This window comes from Typopeltis vanoorti, chromosome 17 (genome assembly GCF_054136105.1).
Source record: "Typopeltis vanoorti isolate ZY-2024b chromosome 17, IOZ_Tvanoo_1.0, whole genome shotgun sequence".
Taxonomy (NCBI): Eukaryota; Metazoa; Arthropoda; class Arachnida; order Uropygi; family Thelyphonidae; genus Typopeltis; species Typopeltis vanoorti.
Genome location: NC_143565.1, coordinates 48,725,243 through 48,745,087, shown reverse-complemented (window position 1 = coordinate 48,745,087; position 19,845 = coordinate 48,725,243). Strand labels below are relative to the sequence as shown.

The window sequence follows — 19,845 nt, the reverse complement described above, 5'->3', positions numbered from 1 at the left end:
TTAGAATAAGACTCCCATAACTGTGATAGTGAGAGTCAGTTATTCTGATTCAAGTTCAGATGGTGGAATAAGGCTTCAGCACTTTTTTGAAATAAATGTTTAAACTTATAGCAGCACTGATGGAGTAAGCATATTTCAGACTGGGATATTGGTCAGTATCAATTTCATGTTGTGCAAGGCCAGATTTCTGTTTTGTATTAATGATGTAAGATGTAATGGTGTTTTTTGTATTCTTTTCTCCACTAAATAGCAAGTTTTTCTGAAGTAAGAAAGGTGACAATCACACAGAACCTGGTAGACAACAGGAAGAGCAAAAATAATAAGCTATTTTTAGAAGATGGAAACCATGAAGATAGTTTGAAAGGAATGAATGTAGCCACTAGATCATACACTGGTGTCCAAAAGCAAAGGACGAACTACATTTTTACCTGTATATGAAAATATTTTCATGACTACAGCCAAATGTGGACATAAATTTATTGCCAGCATAATAATAAATTATATTACACACACAAAAAAAAAAGTGTTGTAAAATTCAGACAAATTAATTGCAATATAATTTTGGCAAAGGTTACAAATTTCCTAACAATAAAGTTAAGGAATTTATGTACAGTGTTTACAGAAACTATGCAGAGAGACATTTCAGTATGAAATATGTCCACCCCAAACTGCGATGCTGCTGTCACAATGTCATACCATGTTTAGCACCAAGCGATTCAGCAGTTCTGACTCACTCTTTCTTTAGAGCAAAGAAAAGGCCCTATTTATTTTCTGGAGGAGAATTTTGAGCAGCAATGCATCTCCCTATTGTGTCCCAAACATGTTCTACAGGGTTGAGATCTGGGGAGCATGCTGTCCATTCAATTCGATTATTATTCTTGGTCTCCAGAAGTATCTCCACTGCTCTTGTACGATATGGTGTGGCATTATCATCCATAAAAATTAATTCTTTTCCTACCACACCACAGACCAATTGAACATGATGTTGAAGAACTTCATTACAATATTGTTCACCAGTAATAGTCCCTTTTTCCAGCATTTGCAGCTCAGTCCATCTATTAAGCATTCCCACACCATGACCCCAGCACCACTGTATCTATTCCTTTCAAGAACATTCTCTTGATTTTAAGAAGCACCACTTTCACACCAGATCAAATGCTGTCTAGAATTGGAGGAAAGACTGAAATGACTCTCATCTGTAAAGAGTACATTAACCCATTGGTGTCTTGTCTTGTTTTTATGGAAATAACACCACTGACAATGTGGTTTATGATAATGTGGTTTGCATCCCTTTATAAGCTATAAAGGGATGCAGACTACATGTCTTCTGGTGTATAGACCTTCTTGTCGCATACATCTTGCCACAGTTTTTTGAGATATCCATATTAATTCAGTAATTCTGTGGCCTTCTTCAAGTTTTCCAATAATTCTTCCCCACATGATATCTTTGAGACATTACAAGACATCCAAATTTGCAACTTTATTCCTTCACAAAAAGAGCTTCCTTCAAACACAATTAGCTTAGCACAGTCTTTTATCCTGCTGAGTGCTACCACATAATCTCTTTGTGTGCAATTCGAAAATTTGAATGTGTACCCACTTTCTTCTCAAAATTGTCAGCTATACAAATTGCCATAAGTTGATTCATCTGAATTTGCTGTTGTAATCTTCAGAAATAGTGTTTGTCCTTAAAAAGTACACTGGTGTCCAAAATCTAATTATTATTATTATATATATATATATATATTATTTTTATATTATAAATTTATTATTTATATATATATTTATTTATATTATACTAAATGTAGTTTACAGGCCACCAAACTTAAACTTGATAAAATTCTTGCAGAACTCAGTTGCTGGCTTTCATGCTCAGCTAAATATCTAATGATAATCGGTGATATAAACATAAATATTACAAATGAAAACTATAACAACACTGTGCAATACCTAGATATGCTATCTATGTATAATCTAATACCAACCATAACATCATGTTGTACCAGAGAAGAAATAGTCAGAAATACTATAACTGCTTAGATCATATAAACATTCAGGCACCACCAAAATGGCAAAGTAGCAAACCATTACTTCATGGCCCTAAACCCTCGCACACTAAGACAATATCCATGCAATGCACCATACATGAAAAGCAACACAAAACCATGATAGACGAAGAAATAGTCAACTGCAAAATAAGAAAAGTCAACTGGAAACACATGTCATCACCAGATTCAATAGATACGTTATACAACAACAACAACAACATGAAACTCACACTGGAGGAAATATATAAAAACGGCTGCAAAGAAAGTCAGAATTTGTTCAAAAACAAGCCACAATCCTTTAATAATGCAAAACATAATCCTAGATATACACAGAAAGGACATCTTATGCAAACAATTAAAGCAATATCCAAATAACGCTGCTCTAAAAACTAAATATAAGATAACAAGGAATCGCCTTACAACGCAAATAAGAAATGCAAAAAGAAACCACTAGATAGACAAATTAACCCCTACACAAAATAACATGAAACAAACCTGGCAACCGACCAATGGGATGCAGGATTGTGCTCCCAACACCACTGCCTCTGAAACCATAAAACAGAGCTTCATGAAAGACGTTAAATCTTTCCAACAACTAGCAAATGACTTTAACCAATTCTTTGCAGACTCCATCCCAGAACTACAGAGAAATATCCCTCCAGTCACAAAGTGTGATCCTCCACTTGGACCACAAGCAAAACAGACATTATGGTTCCCAACCATAAAAGAAGCAGAACTTCTCTTTGTAATACAACAAATCAAACCAAACAAAGACCCAGGAATTTATGGTATAAGACCTAAGGACATCAAGCAGCATGCAACTACATTAGATCTTATCTTACTAAAATTAATAAATAAAATATTTAAAACTGGACAAATACCAAGTATATTAAAAAATGCCATAATCACACCCATATACAAACATGGAAAAAGAAATTTAATCAATAATTACAGACCCATAGCAACACTACCAATTTTCAATCAAATTATGGAGCGGTGTTGGATTGTAACTTCTTCTAAATCACGTTTTATCGTCTTACGATTCTCTCTCTTTAGTATTTAACTAGTTGTAGGCTGATATATCAATCGAATATGAAGAAAATTTGTGTTATACTGTGCCACTCCATATTCTGAATTGCAAGAGCAATTTAGATAAATCAACCTTCAACTGTATTAGGTTATCATAAGTTGATTTTAGGCCGAGATTTTTATTCTTACTACATAGGGTTCCCGCTAAGATGCGTATTATTTTAATGAGCGGTGTAATGAAACAATCAGGCAAATACAAGATTCAAATTAAACAAAATTATTTAATGCAGTGTCACATAAATTACATCATGACACAGTATATCAACATGGACATTATAATTAAATGAATATAAAGCTCTCATTAAGATTCTAGTATACTACTCAGCTGAGCTTAAACTTTATAATTAAAGATTATATTTAACAGATCTTATTCTTCTTGTTACAGAGAACTTCTATCATAACCTTACTCTGATCAAGGTTAAATCTCAAAACATTTAAATATCAAATCAGTTTAAGATATTCAGAAAGAATACAACTCGTGAACCATCGGACATTTATTTGTAATTCTCTAAGCTCAGTTAATCAAAATTAGTTCTTGTAAGTTCGAGAATCCTAAATTACAACAAATCTGCTTCTCAATATTCTTGTTTAGTCAATGAACACTTAATTCAATAAAATAGCACTTGTCACTTGAAGAGGGGAAAAGTCTTAGCACATCACACATTAAATCTTGACTCGCTGAATGCAGCAACTAGGATCAATTTACTTTCGGCAGAATTAATTTTCATTACTAAGTATAGTATAGGTAATCTTACCAGAATATAGCTTCATCACATTAAGATGTGAAGATTGAACTACAATTTTTAAAGTCTTTGCTGACTTTTACTTTGTAGTAACACAAACTTAAAAGAATCTTCCATTTCCATGACTGATTTATAGACTCGGGAGAATATAACCTTTATGCACTTGGTTTAAATTATCCACCTATTTCTAGCACTATTTCACTGCTAGGTGTTAGGAAGTTTTGGTAAAAATCCAACTCAGAAAAAGGTAAGTTAAATTGCCAAGGGGGTTCCCAGTCCTTTAAAATCCGTTACTGGCACATCGAAATTCCCCTCCAGTCTCCAGCTAAGTTTTGTTAGTTCTCTATACTCCCCTATTCGATTCTGTTTTTACTTTCGTTTTCGTATATCCACTCCTTCCTTTTTCCTGCCAAAAACTGGTTCTCACCGGTTTAGCTCACATCAAACTTGCCTTTCCCTTTGTATATAATAGTTCACACTACAGTACGTGCTAGGAGAAATTTGCATGTTTTCTCATAACAACCAATCAAATGATACCACAAAGAATCTTCTGGATATATTGAAATTACATATATTACAGTTTCTTATATTATTGTCAAAGGAATAAAGTAAATAAAATAATCGACACTTTAATACAGAGCCTCTTCATATTTATAATATGTTTTAAAATCACAAGTAAAATTAACTAACAAAACTTAAAAGGAATTACATGAATAATATTTTATAAGCAAGAAACTAGCAGAATAAATTTAAATATGTCCTGCTTATGATATGGTAGATGATGTTAATTATGAATGAAGTATTATTATTATAAATATCTTCATTCACAATTTAACAGCAGATTGTAGTTTCTAAATCACCTCTGCACAGGTGATATAGAAACTACCTTCAAAATAGAAAACAGATCTCCGTATCGGATCAAACTGCAGTACAAAAGATACCAGTAACCCTCGGAGTGCCACAGAGAGCTGTTTTCTCCCCAACTCTATTCAATATTAATATGCACGATATTAACCAGCTCCCTCTCAAAGGCAAAATCTTCCAATACACCAGGGGTCTTCAACACATGGCCTGCAGGCCACCTGTGGCCTGGAGAGCTCTTTGCCGTGGCCTTCTGTCCATTTTATAAAAATAACTACTTAACATTAAAACGCGATTAAATAAAAAAGAATTTCATTGAAGCCCGCAGGCCACTAAGCTATACTGCGGTATTTAGAATTGAAAGATGCTTTTCAGATTCACAAGGAACGCTGTGCATTTGATATTTTACATAAAATCCTATAAAACTAAATATTAAATAGACATGCTTCTTCAGCCATCTACTAATGCCAAGCGGTACTTAAGTACTAGTACTAATGTTGCATGTAGATGGCTGAAGCAGTAATTCATTTGAGTGCGCTGTCTAGTGCCTTCCAGATACATTTCGAAGGTTCTCGATACTTCGTTATTTTCATATAAATACAAGAGGATCTTAAAAGATCCTCTTGTATTTAACTTAAAAGGAACTTAAAAAAAAAACAGTCTTCCGAATTTACGTCATATTCACTTGCTTTAGATGAGAGCACATATCTGAAGGATACAGCATAAACGGCTGTCTGTGGCACTGATCAACAATTCGCTGTGACAGAAGAACTACTAGCTCTCATACCTATGAAGGGAATGATGAAAGGCACTGATATTCTTGAAGCTGCCAAGAAAACGCTCCCCGTTTTGACCTCAGCTTAACCAACTTTGAGGGTGCCATAACTGATGGTGCTCCTGTTATGGTGGGAAAGAACAAAGGGTTTGTTGTGCTGCTATGGAAAGAACCGAAACTAGAAGGAAAAGATTTCATCCATTACCACTGTTTAATCCACCAGGAGAATTTGTGTGCAAAAACTATTGGATTTGAGAATGTCATGAAAGTTATTGTGACTGTCATCTATATTATTAGGGCAAGAGGATTGAATCATCGTCAATTCCAAGAGTTTTTGTCCCAAGAGTGCAAATTGGATCATGGCGATGTGGTTTATTATAGTGATATGTGTTGGTTGAGCAGAGGAAAGATTCTTAAGAGAGTCATTGACTTAAGGAGAAAAATACAGCAGTTCATGCAAACCAAGGGGAATCCGATTGTGGAATTTAACGATCCAAAGTGGATGACAGACTTTGCCTTTGTGACTGACATCTCGTTGCATATGAATGACCTAAATACATGGCTACAATCCAAAGATCAACTGGTGCACACTCTGTTTGATCACATCAAAGCTTTTGTGGACAAGCTCAAACTTTGGGAGGCACAACTCACAAAAAAAGACTTAACTCATTTTCAGCTTCTTGCTGAGTCCAAATGTTTGTCTCTTGATGAATACGCCGCAAAATTAACCCTCTTGGGAAGTGAATTCGAAGAGAAGATATTTGGTGATCTTTGTAACCAACAGTCTTCTTTAGATTTATTTTCAGTGTCATTCAGTGTCAGTGCTGCTGAAATGCCAGGCTCAGTACAAATGGAGCTGCTTGAACTCCAAAAACAACTCTTCTTTGAGAGGAAAATTATTCAATGTGCCCTTGCTTACATTTTACAAAGGCTACATTTCTGAGGACACATTCCCTGATCTTTGCAAGCATGCTTTGATGATGTGCGCTTTGTTAGCAAGCACATACTTATGTGAGCAGTTCTCCAGATTGAAGCATGTGAAGTTTAAGACAAGAACTCAGATTACGGACTAACATCTCGAGAATACTCTGCGCATAGCGACTTCCAACATCGACAAGCTGGTCAAGGAAAAACATTGTCAAGTTGCCCATTGACATCGTAAAAAATGAATTTTTTCTTCATTAAATTATCTTTTTTTCAAGTATTGATTGTATTTACTTATCATGAACCCGACTCCTTCCTACGCTCTTAAGCTGAGTTTGTTTATTTTTATAGGATTTAAGTAAAGTATCAAATGCACAGCATTCCTTGTGATTCTGGAAAGCATCTTACAATTCTAAGTACCACAGTATAGCTTAGTGGCATGTGGGCTTCATTGAAATTTTTAATGCGGCCCGCACTGTCTGAGAGGTTGAAGACCCCTGCAATACACAAATAGCTCAGCTACAATATCCATCCATAATAATGCAAGCATAGTCTAACAAATATGCAGCATGACATAAATCTGCTCATTGACTGACTTACCAAAAACTCCATACACCTAAACTCCGACAAATCAAAATTAATTATACAGAAATCCACTGACTCAACCAGTTGATTATATAATTATAACCATCCAACATCCACTTTCCAACATAAAAACACACAGAACAGTAAAACCACTACCATTACTCAGGTATTTTGAATTGGATTTAAATGGTATTGATGTGAACACAGATTGATATGAAAATAACTGTTTATTAACTTAAAAGCTAATATTTCGCTGGTATTATATTCAGCATCTTCAGAGCACACAAACAAAGTTTGTTACAAATGCGAGACAACCACAATTCATTGTAACAGTGGGGCTAGTATAAGTAATTGCAGCGTGCAACGCAAGACTATAGTCCTAATACAGCGCCATCTAAGTTAAAAAAAAAAAAAAAAAAAAAAAAACAGTATTTTAAAAGTTTTGAAAAAAATATAGTAGTCCAAATAATAGTTTTTGAAAGTTTTGAAAAAATTTTAATTTTAATTATTAATTAAAATTTTTAATTTTATTTATTTTAATTTAATTTTATTTATTTTTATATTTTTCAAAACTTTCAAGGACTATTATTTGGACTTTAATCTTGTGTTCACGCTGCAATTACTTATACTAGCCCCACTGTTACACCAAATTGTGGTTGTCTTGCATTTGTAACAAACTTTGTTTTTGTGCTCTGAAGATATTCATTCTGAAGAATATTTCGCTGGATATAATACCAGCGAAATATTAGCTTTTAAGTTAATAAATAGTTATTTTCTTATCAATCTGTGTTCGCAACAATACCGTTTAAATCCAATTCAAAATGTGTGACCAACACATAAGCCTATCCACGCATTACTCAGGTAGAAACAATATGATATCTTGGAATCTACTTCGATGCAGATATGAACTGGGATAACCACATAAACAATCTACAAAATAAACTCCGAACAAGAACTGGCAAACTCTACAGGTTTAAAGACATAGTTCCCACATGCCTAAAAACACTAATATACAAAGCACTATGACAAAATATACTAAGATATACAATGACAATGTATGCATCCTATGCACACTACAAACTAAATAGATTAATATCATTACAGTACAAAATGATAAAACTGATCTTTTGGAAACAAAGAAACAATACATCTTTATATACACTGCAATGTCAGAACACAAAATACTAACAGTAAAACACTTATGTCACTATTCAGCTATGCTAAAATATTATTTCATTGCCAATTGGACAGCCAGAAATGCATACCGTATAACATCAGACAACTAATTATATCATATATAAATATAATAATCACTATAGAAAGGCTACCCAACGTTTCTACATCCCAGGCATGTTAAATAAACTACCCTTTGAATACAGAATCCTTACAAACTACAATGGCCTGAAAAGAGCCTTAAGGGCATCCTATGAAAGAAATACACACCCTACACATCTTACAAATTTAATGAAACACAATATATTAGTTCAGGCTTTCCAGTTCAGTGATGTGTCATGACATTCCAAATTATCATGTGTGTGTGCTTGTGCATGCATGCATCCCTGCATGTGCCTGTGAATGAATTTCTCATCATATGGCTGTAATGAATATCAGATCTATCAAACATCAGCCTACTTCCAACACACAATCAAACCAATAAACAATAACTAACTGGTGTCATCCGAGGATGACACCAGTTAGTTATTGTTATAATAAATTTAGTTTAATCCTTTATCACGTGTGAGCAAACAAAGTTTGCACCTGAAAGTATCTTCAGGAATGGGGTAAGGTAGTACAACACCAGAACACTCCATGCAAAGGTGGAGCAAGCTACCAACACTCCTATCTCAGTATCTCCCATAATGCAAAACACATCTCCTTGCAGTTATGTATAATGTTATGCATTAAGGGAAGGGCCACTACCCAGATTAGTTTCGACCTTTATTGAAGTCTCTTCAGTGGGAGCCAGGCCCAAGGGGAGATACCAGGCAGAAGCATTAGCAAGGTCATTTCTACCTATAGGAGTTGCCAAACGGTGTGCCACCTTTTTATTAAATTACTCTGGATTTAGAGAAAGATGTTGAAAGTTTATTTTTCACTTGGTTAGACTATAATAAATTTAGTTTAATCCTTTATCCAAGTATGAGCAACAAAGTTTGTGCCTGAAAGTATCTTCAGGACTGGGGTAAGGTAGTACAACACCGGCAACTCGTTGCAAAGGTGGAGCAAGCTAACATCACTCCTATCTCAGTATCTCCCATAATGCAAACATATCTCTTGTGGATATATATAATGTTATGCATTAAGGGAAGGGCCACTACCCAGACTAGTTTCTACCTTTATTGAGATACTGAGATAGGAGTGATGTTAGCTTGCTCCACCTTTGCAACGAGTTGCCTGGTGTTGTACTACTTTACCCCAGTCCTGAAGATATTTTCAGGCGCCAACTTTGTTTGCTCACACTTCTATAAAGGATTAAACTAAATTTATTATTGTCTAACCAAATGAAAAATAAACTTTCAACATAGTTATTGTTAAAATTGAAGCTTACTAAAAAGCTTCAAGGATGCAAGCTAAGACATTACATTCTGGCCCAGATGAACATTTATTACACTTAAGTGCCGTAGTTAAAGTGCTTAAATACATCATCATCAAATTCCTGCCATGTACCCTCAAGGGGTGTATATAGGATATGATAGTACTACATGAAAAATTTACATCATTACTAACTTCCTATCTACAATTTCCTCCAAATCAGTCTGTTACTTGTCAAGACTCCAACATTATCAGATCTTATATTTCTATCTTCTAAGGCACTTTTTACTGTATCAAACTACCTATATCTTGGTCTTCCTCTGGGACCTTTTCCTGCCAGCCTGGCAGAGAACACTTGTTTTCCCAATCTTTCCTCTCCCATGTGACCATACCACCTGAGATTAGCCTCTGCTAATGCATTCCTGGATGCTGACAATGTCAGTTTCTTTCCTAATATCCTCGTTTTTAATATGATATTGCCATTGATGCCATCTGTTCATGGCCCCCTAATCTTTCTCAGGACTCTCATATCTGCGGTCTCTAGTCTTTGGTCAAGTGTTTTACTTCTGACCCCCAGCTCTCAGATCCATAAGTTAAAATTGGTTTGAACACTGTCTTGTATACAGCTAATTTAGTATTTTGACTAATTTCTCTCTTATTCCATATAAATTTATTCAGTTGACTTCCTCCCATACCAGCTTTGTTGATTCTGTTGTCTATTTCCATATTTAATTACCATCTTCACTAAAAATCGTGCCTAAGTAGCTCAAATGTTTTACTTGTTCTATAGGTTCTCCATTCATAATGCAGTTGATATTTTCAATGCTTTTGCCTATTTTCATTGTCTTTGTTTTGTTATTGCTGACCTTCATACAATATCTATTCTTCTTCTTCATGTAGTCTCCTCAGTGAGAGGGTGCAGCACCATGTCCTTCCAGTTCTCTCTGTTGGTGGGTTTCCTTTTTGTTTCTGCATAGCCATTTGATACTGTCCATGATCTTATATCTTCAAACCATGTCCTTCATTTTTTGCCTCTTGATCCTTTTCCCATAATTTTTCCATCTAAAACTGTTAATATCCTCTGTCCTGCTGAACCTCTCAGTACATGTCCTGCCAATCTCATCTTTCTCTGGATCATTTCCTGTAATAAAGATCGCTGTGTTCTCATTCTCTGTAGGACATCTGTATTTGTCACATGTTCTATCCATGGGATTTTCAGAGCTCTCCTATAGCACCACATTTCAAAGGCCATTATCTGTTGCATTAATCTCTTCTTGAATATCCAGATCTCATTTCCATATGTGAAAATTGGCCACTAATGTTCTTATCATTCTTTTCTTTGTCTCAATACTCACAATATCTATTATGACAGTTATTAATCAGGGAATCTTGCAGACTTGTAGCAGATTTATTTAGAAGTATAACATCATCCGCATAAAGCTAAGAGCTGACATTAACATCTCCAATTTTGATATCAGGTTTAATACCACTTTCCTTCATAATGTGATCTATATAGATAATGTGTACATCCTTGTCTGACACCAGATTTAACATTAAACCATCTTCCTGTACTTCCTTCATTTCTAACTGCTGACTTAATTATTAAAAATTAACTCAGCAGTTAGAAATTAATAAAAAAAAAAAAATCTACTTAAATAAAGACTAAGTATTGCTGATATAATGCCCCATTGACACTATATAATTGTAGTGTATTGAATAGCTTCTCTCTTGGTACCTTGTCATATGCCTTTTCCAGATCGACAAAACTTAAATATAGATCTTTGTTATATTCCCATGATTTATCAACTATTTGTCATAAAGTGAAGATCTGATCTTAATAGCTTCTATTTGGCCTGAATCCAGCTTGTTCTTCACCAAGCTTTTCTTCCACAATCCTTCTCAACCATTTCTAAAGTATACTTGCATAAATCTTACTAGGAACACTCAGTAGGGATATACCTCTGTAATTCTCACATTCAGCTTTATTTCCCTTTTTATATATGGGTACTATGAGAGCTCTACTCCAATCATCAGGAATTTGCCCCTCTGTCCAAGCCTTCTGAACTATGCATTGCAGCCACTGTAGGACTTTTATACCACCATACTTCAACATTTCTGGTCAAATATCATATACTCCTGCTGCCTTTCCACATTTCAAGCATTTGATGGCTTTTTCTACTTCAAGTATGGATATGTATTCCTGACTGTATGCCTGTTGAGTGTCTTTTTACCACTTTGCTATCATTACTTGTTTCATTTAGCAATTTTTCGAAATAATTACTCCATACTTCAAGGATATCTTTTTCTCTAGTTTTCATATCACCTTTATCACCTCCATTCTGAGCTTCTTTAACAACCTCCAGAATATCTTGCCACCTTCTTGATATTTATTTTCTATGTTCTTACCAAAGTCTTCCCACGACTTTTGTTTAGCTAGTTTTACATAGTGTTTAGCTTTCTTACTATTATTATGTGACACCTCCAGAGAGTTCAAAGACTCATCAAGGGAGAGACATCATCAACAGCATTGAACGATTTAACCTGTTCCAACTGGTAACTGCCCTCAAACTTGCTTAACTTTTTGCGTGAGCCATTTATTTTTAATTAAGTAGCAGAGGCTCTACCAATTGACCAACCTTTACATTTGTCTCTGTATGCTCTAAGAGCACAAGCTGACTTATTTGCCAAGTGCTTTAACTTCCTGTGTCCACCATGGTGTTCTGATTTCCAGAGAGGCATGTAGTAAAATAACCTTACCACATGCCTCTCTGGCAGAATTAGTCAGTGTTTTATTCAGGGCTTGCCACTGAATCTCCAATGTTTGGTTCCTTTCTCAATTCGTGTTTTCATTGTTAAAAAAAACCCAGAACATGTTTTGTAAATGCCGACCTGTTGGCCAAGTGGTTAGTGTATCTGCTTTCCAGCCAAAAGGCTGTGGGTTTGAATCCTGCCGTGGTCATGGATATTTGTGATTGTCTACGAAAATACTAGTGGTGGTGGTGGGTGGCAGTAGATGACCTTGGTGTAGGTGATGGTAGTTTGCGGTTGGTGGAGACAGAGAGTTGTAGAGTAAGTACCCTCCCTCGATGAGTCTTTGGACTCCTTGGAGGTGTCATGTAATAATAATAATAATAATAATAATATATAATCATAATTTTAATAATTAAAATTATTGAATTTTTTTTGTTTTTACTATAGAATTCTAATGTGGAAAATGAACCATCATCTAAAGCACTTAGTTTGCTTTACTTTGTAAAGTAACATGTTGGATTGTCATTTAAGATGATTATTTATATATGCAAATATGATGGCATTATAGATGGTGTTGGTGTAGTTGCGATCAGTTGGTGGATGGCAGATTGAGTGTTGGAGACTGAGTGTAGAGCAGATGTCCTCCTTCGATGAGTCCAAAGACTTATCGAGGGAGGGCACCTGCCTTTATTTATTATTTATTATTTTATTAAAAAATAAAAAATAATAATAATAAAATATCTTTGAGATAAAAAATTATATTAGTTATTCATTATACAAAAAAATTCTGTATAATCTTAATTGTTAATATTAAAAGAACATGTGTGGTAAATACAAAATATAGAGGCAAAAAAGTGTTATTATTATTATTATTATTATTATTATTATGTAACACCTCCAGGGAGTCCAAAGACTCATCGCGGGAGAGCACCTACTCTACAACTCTCCATCTCCACCAACCTCAGCTACCTTTATCATCTACACCAACGCCATCTACTGCCGACCACCACCACTAGTATTTTCACGGACATTCACAAACATCCATGCTCACAGCAGGATTTAAAGTTCTCCAGTCTTTTGGCTGGAGAGCTGATATGCTAACCACTCGGCCAACTAGGTTGGTGATGGCTGGCCCAGTTATTAAAAACTTGAATTGAAATCCAGTAGAAAATGAACCATAGATGCAGAGTGCTGATTTTTGTAAAATTATAAGTGTTGGAATGTCACTCAAGATGATTATTGTATATGTGTAAATATTTTAGAAATAAAAAAAAAAAAATTATACAGGCACCTCCATGAAGTACGAAGACTCATCGCAGGAGACCTCAATCTATACTCACAATCTATCATAACTCTCCTTAAATCCATTAACAGACAAAGCACTTTTTTTTTAAGGATTCTAGAGATTGGTCCAGAGATGTATAGGGTAGGAACTCTTTTTACTATTTCATTGTTGTTTGAGCTTGGATTATCATCATCATCATCAAATTCCTGACATGTACCCTCAATGTTTCACATCAATATGAAATTCAATTTTATCCTGCTCAAGACTAAATAGTGATCACTTCCAATTTCAAATCCTCTGTACACTCTGGTGTCCTGCACCAGGGAGAAAACATCACTATCAACAATACATAGTCAATGAGACGTTTCCTATTCCTTGCCTCTTCTCTCCATGTGAATTTGTGCATATTTTTATGTTGGAACATGGTGTTAGTAATAACCAGTCCATGTCTTGACCAGAAATCCAATACGTATTTGTCATTATTATTAGCTTTGCCCTTTTCTCCAAATTTTCCCAAAATATTTTTGTATGTCTGACAATTATTTCCCACTCTGCTATTTAGATCCTCAACAAGGACCAACTTTTCCTTTTCCTTGTGTCAGTTGCTTTGGCTAAAGCCAAAAAAAAATTTTCTCCACTTCTACCTTAGTAGATCCTTCTGTAGGACCATAAGCACAAAGAAGTCTCATTGTCCAATTCCCCATTCTGATATTTGCCCACATCACTCTACTTGAGACTGCCTGCCATTCTAGAAGATTAGCCTCGTATTTTGTGTTGAATACTATGGCTACTCTTTCTTTTCCTTGATTGTCATTTCCTGATTATAACATTTTGTATTTATTGCTCAGAAAGATCTCACCAGTTTTTCTGTTTTTTGTTTCAGTCACCCCTATTATGTCGATCTGGTACTTATCTAATTCCTCAGCTAGCTCCATTTCTTTGCCATTCAGGCTTCTTATGTTGATAGTACCGACCTTTAACTCTGGTGATGTTGAGTTGGGATGTGCTTTCAGATTTGTTTCAGTAGCTGACTTTTCGCTGTTCGCCCAGGTTCCCTGGCGAAAACAACGGGGGGGGGGGGGCTTGTTTAACCGGGTGATGCACCAGCCGGCATGAAATTTTGTCATGTTGTACATCATTTTCTATATTGGTTTAAGCCAATATGAATATAATTTGGTCTGCTAAATCGCAAATTGCCAGCCCATCCTCGTTCATTTAGCATCCAGGTAGATACCTAACAGGGTGCACCAAAGGTGAGGATTGGACATAGGTGAGAAGCCCTGATCGGTTCTCAGCATTCCTTTAAAGGCTATCTGGAGGTCTCCTCTCAGTTATACAGCTTTGACCCTTAAGCACCCCAGCTTGGATTATAGGAATCAAAAATATGTTGTATGGTTCACATTGAGATGCATGCACCATTTGATGTCCAGATGTTTTCACTGGTTTCAATTTAGATCATATAATGTGAGCATGATATAATTGAACTATATTAAACAGCAATCTGCTCACTATCCTTCTCAGAAGATTGGAATTATTAAAAAACTGTTACATCATGAACTCTAGTGTCTGTCTTGATATGACACATAAAATTCTGGTGTCTGTCTATCACCACCAGAATTTATCCACCAATATCCATGCTACCAACTTCATATCCATTCCCATTTAATCCAACTTTTGTAATGGATTTCCGTGCTGTTCTGTCAAATGCCTTTGCAAAGTCCAGCAGTATCATGGTTTAGCTATTTCCCATATCTAATTTTGTCACTTTATTATAAAATATGAGTAAATTACTAAAGCAGGACATACCTTTTAGAAAGCCATGCTACCCACAATATTCTTATCCACCCACTTTGGAACTACTTTCATCTATTTTCATCCACTTTCATCATTCCATTCTCTTTTTACCAGCATTCAGCTGGAACTGACCCCAGCAACCAGCTTTCTCCTGGAAATCTGCTCACAGCCACAAATAAATAGTTCTTCTTTTGTGCAATTTCAAATTACAGTGTGTGTGGTTAATATAATCCCCTTGTCCTACTATTGTTATCCCAATAATTAAGTTTCTTGGGGTATTTCGTCTAAAAACAATCTCTCTCCTAATGAATTATTTTATATTGTAGAACAAAATTCAGATAAAATAATAAAATACTGTATGACTTAAAATTGTGTCTCCTTTACTGGAGTTTTGCCCTTATGATTAAGTGCAGAATCTAGTCTCTCAAGCAAAAATATTGAATTGGGTACTCAATTCAGGAAGTAAAGGTAGGTGGGGCCTAAAGGGATGCTTCATTTTCTATATATTAATTCCAGAAGTATCAGAAACAAGAGGGGAGAGTTTCTGGCAATAGTTAGCGCAACCTTGCCAAAAATTATAAGCATTAATGAGACTTGGATAGCAGTAGATGATGTAGTTACAGGAATAGAATGTGAAGGATTTAGTATTTTCAGGGAAGATACAGAAAATAGGATGGGGGAAGGGTTTGCTGATGATAGCAGATGAATTGCAGCCAAAAAGAATAGGAGATAGGCAGGAGGATGGCTGTTCATTTGAGGCAGGCTGATAGGAGATCAAGCCCTATAAGACAAAATATACAGTTGGTTGTTGCTGTTACAGCAGTAACCTCACTTGGCCAGGAGTTCCACTGATGATCTGGAAGACATGCCGATGCATGTCTTCCAGTACAAGTCAAGTGATTGTTATTGGTGACTTCAACTATCGAGATTTAGACTTGAAGGAAGAAACATCTCATGGCAGGAAGCAAATGGGATTATACACCTATGAGAGATAATTACTTGAGGCAGCATGTAATGGAGAGGACTAAGTGTGTGTGAGAGTATTGAACCTTGTAATAGGATCAGAAGAGTTATCCATAACCAAGGTGGTCACATTGCCTCTGATTGGCGAAAGTGACCATGTGGACTTGACTTGGGAGATTGTAAAACTGAAGAATATTCTGCCAAGAAAGAGTATATGTTGAACTACAAGGAAGGTGATTTTGACAAGCTTAGGAGGAAACTTAAATTTGTGTCATGGCATAAAACACTGCAAAGGAAGGATATTAGTAGTGCATTGGAGATAGTGAAGGGTCATCTACAGGAAGCAGTATTAAATTGTATACCTAAGGTAAGGATGGTTAATCATGTTGTAGTATCATTAAGCATGAGCTGCAGAAGAAGAAAATGCTGTGGAGAGTATATAAGGAGAAAGATGACTAGTAAACTCATGAACAGTATTAGAATCAGGCAAGGAAAGCAAAATTAGACTATGTGAAGAATTTTGCTGAATGTGCTAAAAGAAATCTCAAAAAGTTCTTTCGTTATGTGGCAAGTAAGAGGAAGAATGACATGGAAGATTAACCTTAATGAGTGATGAAGTTCACAAGGTGACAGAATCATATAAAATAGTTGAGTTACTGAGTGACCACTTTGCAAGGGTATATCATGCAAGTATATCTGCACTTTTCCAGGTGCAGACTGTGGAACAGAACATGAGTTATTAGTGGCTACGATACATGTGAAACTATGGAAACTGAAATCATCATAAAAGTCTATCAGATATGATCTTGGAAACATACCAGCTGAATACAATATTAGCATACAGAACAGATTCAACACATTCAATTTGTGTGAAAGAGAACCAGATGAACTATGGGAAGAGATTAAAGATATAATTAGAACTGAAGCAAAGAAGAATATCCGAACAGTTTGTAAGAAGAAGTCCAAATGGCTGTCAGAAGATGTCATTAAAACTGCTCAGGAAAGGAGGAAAATGAAGGCCACTGGAAATTTGGAGGAAGTACGGCATTTGAATGCAGAGTTTCAATCACAAGTCAGAAGAGACAAGGAAAAATACTTTAACCAGGAATGCCAGCAAATAGAAGACCAAAACAAGAAAGGAAAAACAAGGGATCTTTTCAAAAAGATCAGAGAACTAACAGGAAAGTTTAGTGCCAAGGTGACAATATTGAAAAGTAAACACAAAGGATATCTTACAGAAACTGCAGACATCAAAGAAAGATGGAAAGAGTAACAGAATGGAAACAGAAGACCTTTACAGAAAGGACTCCAAAATTACTGAGAAATTTGAAGAGCAGAATTATACACAGGAACCAGTACCAGTGGAGAGTGAGGTGAGATGGGCACTGCAACAGATATCCAGTAAGAAAGCACCAGGAGGAGATGGAATACCCATTGAGCCTGCTCAAAGCCCTGGGAGAAGAGGCAGTTAAAATTTTAACATCTCTGTGTCAGCAAATTTGGATCACAACTACATGGCCTAGAGAATGGAAAAAATCAGTTTATATACCTTTTATTGAAGAAAGGCGATGCAAGAGAGTGCGAAAATTACAGAACTATAGCATTGATTTCTTATGTAATTAAGTCTTACTTAAGATCATTCAGAAAAGACTGGAACCATTCATGAAGAGAGAAATGCCAGATGAACAGGCAGGATTTCCAGAAGGCAGAGGAACAAGAGATCAAATTGCCAATGTGAAATTGATAATAGAAAGAGCACATGAATATTACAAGAATGTCTACCTTTGTTTCTTTGACTGTAGCAAGGCTTTTGACTCTGTAGATCATGTGAAACTGTGGAATGTGTTAAGAACAATGGGAGTCCCAGAGCATTTCATTATCCTTCTGAGGAATCTTTATTATGAACAAGAAGCTACTTGTCCAAACAGATCTTAGAGAAACTGTGTATTTCACCATAGGTAAAGGGGTGTGACAAGGATGTATTTTATCTCCATACCTGTTTAACTTGAACAGCGAATACATTTTAAGAATGGCAGGGCTGGAGGAGTCTTCAGTTGGAATTAAAATTGGTGGAAAAAATATTAATAATTTGAGGTATGCAGATGATACTACCTTGCTAGCAGAATGCAAAGAAGATTTGAAGGAACTTATTGTGAAAGATAAAGAAGAAAGTGCTAAATATGGTCTTAAATTTAACCTCAAAAAGACAAAAGTTATGGCAACATGTGATCTTAATGATTTTGAAGTAGATGGGGAGAAAATGGAAGCAGTTAACAATTTTGTGTTCCTAGGATTCCAAATTGATAAAGATGGTTATTGTACTGAAGAAGTTAGAAGAAGATTATTACTTGGAAAAAAAGCAATGACAAATTTAAGCAAGATCTTTAAAGATAAAGATATTAGCCTCGCAACAAAAATCAGAATCGTGAAAGCAATGGTATTCCCTGTGGTTCTGTATGGATGTGAAAGTTGGACTCTGAGAAAAAGTGAAAGAAGGAAGATAGATGCATTTGAATTATGGGTTTGGAGAATACCATGGACTGCAAAGCAAACCAATAAATCAGTGATAGACAGAATAAAGCCAGATTGCTCCCTCGAAGCTATGATCATCAAGCAAAAATTGTCATACTTTCGACATATTATGTGAGCAAATTACAGTCTGGAGAAGATGATGATGCTTGCTAAAGTTGATGGAAGCAGGAGAAGAGGAAGACCAAGAATTAAATGGGTGGATGAAGTTAAAGAAGCAACTGGAGTGTGCTTGGAGGTTCTGAAAGACATGGTCAGGACAGATCGGAATGGAGAGTGTATGTTCGTGTAGTCGCCAGGAGTTGGAAACAGCTCGATGGATCATAACACACACAACATCATGCAAGTGAGGTTATTGCTGTAACATGTGACAGATACTGATGTGGAAATTATTATTATTATTACGTAACATCTCCAGGGAGTTCAAAGACTCATCGAGGGAGGGCAACTACTCTACAGCTCTCTGTCTCCACCACTTAATCCACCAACTACAACGAACCGCAACTATCATCATAATTTACACCAATGCCGTGGCCACCATCACTACTAGTATTTTTCACAGACAATCACAAACATCCATGCCCACTGCGGGATTTGAACCCGCAGCCTGTTAGCTGGAGAGCGGATACGCTAACCACTTGGCCAACCAGGCCGGCTGGAGGTTGATGAATTGGAGGTTCTTAGGATATTGCAGAATCTAAAAGTAACTATGGCTGTTGGATTAGATTTCATATCAGCTTGGGTGTTGCAAGAATGTGCAAGGGAACTGGCAACCTCTGACTACTGTTTAATTTTATTCTCATCTCTGATAGAGTTCCAAGGGAGTGGAAAGAGGACAAAATTAATTCCCTTGAATAAGGGAAGAGTGCAGTAGCTGATTATAGAGCAATCGGTATATCAGGCGTGGTGGTAAAAGAGCTGAAAAACAGTCCAAAAAGAGAATTCAAGAATGGGTGGATAAAAATA

General features: G+C 35.8%; 1 protein-coding gene across 1 annotated transcript in view; it reads left to right on the top strand.

The window, feature by feature from the left end:
- The window catches only part of LOC150097369 (nuclear exosome regulator NRDE2-like), a 131,976-nt gene that overhangs the window by 85,901 nt on the left and 26,230 nt on the right, over positions 1–19,845 (top strand). The window lies entirely within an intron of this gene.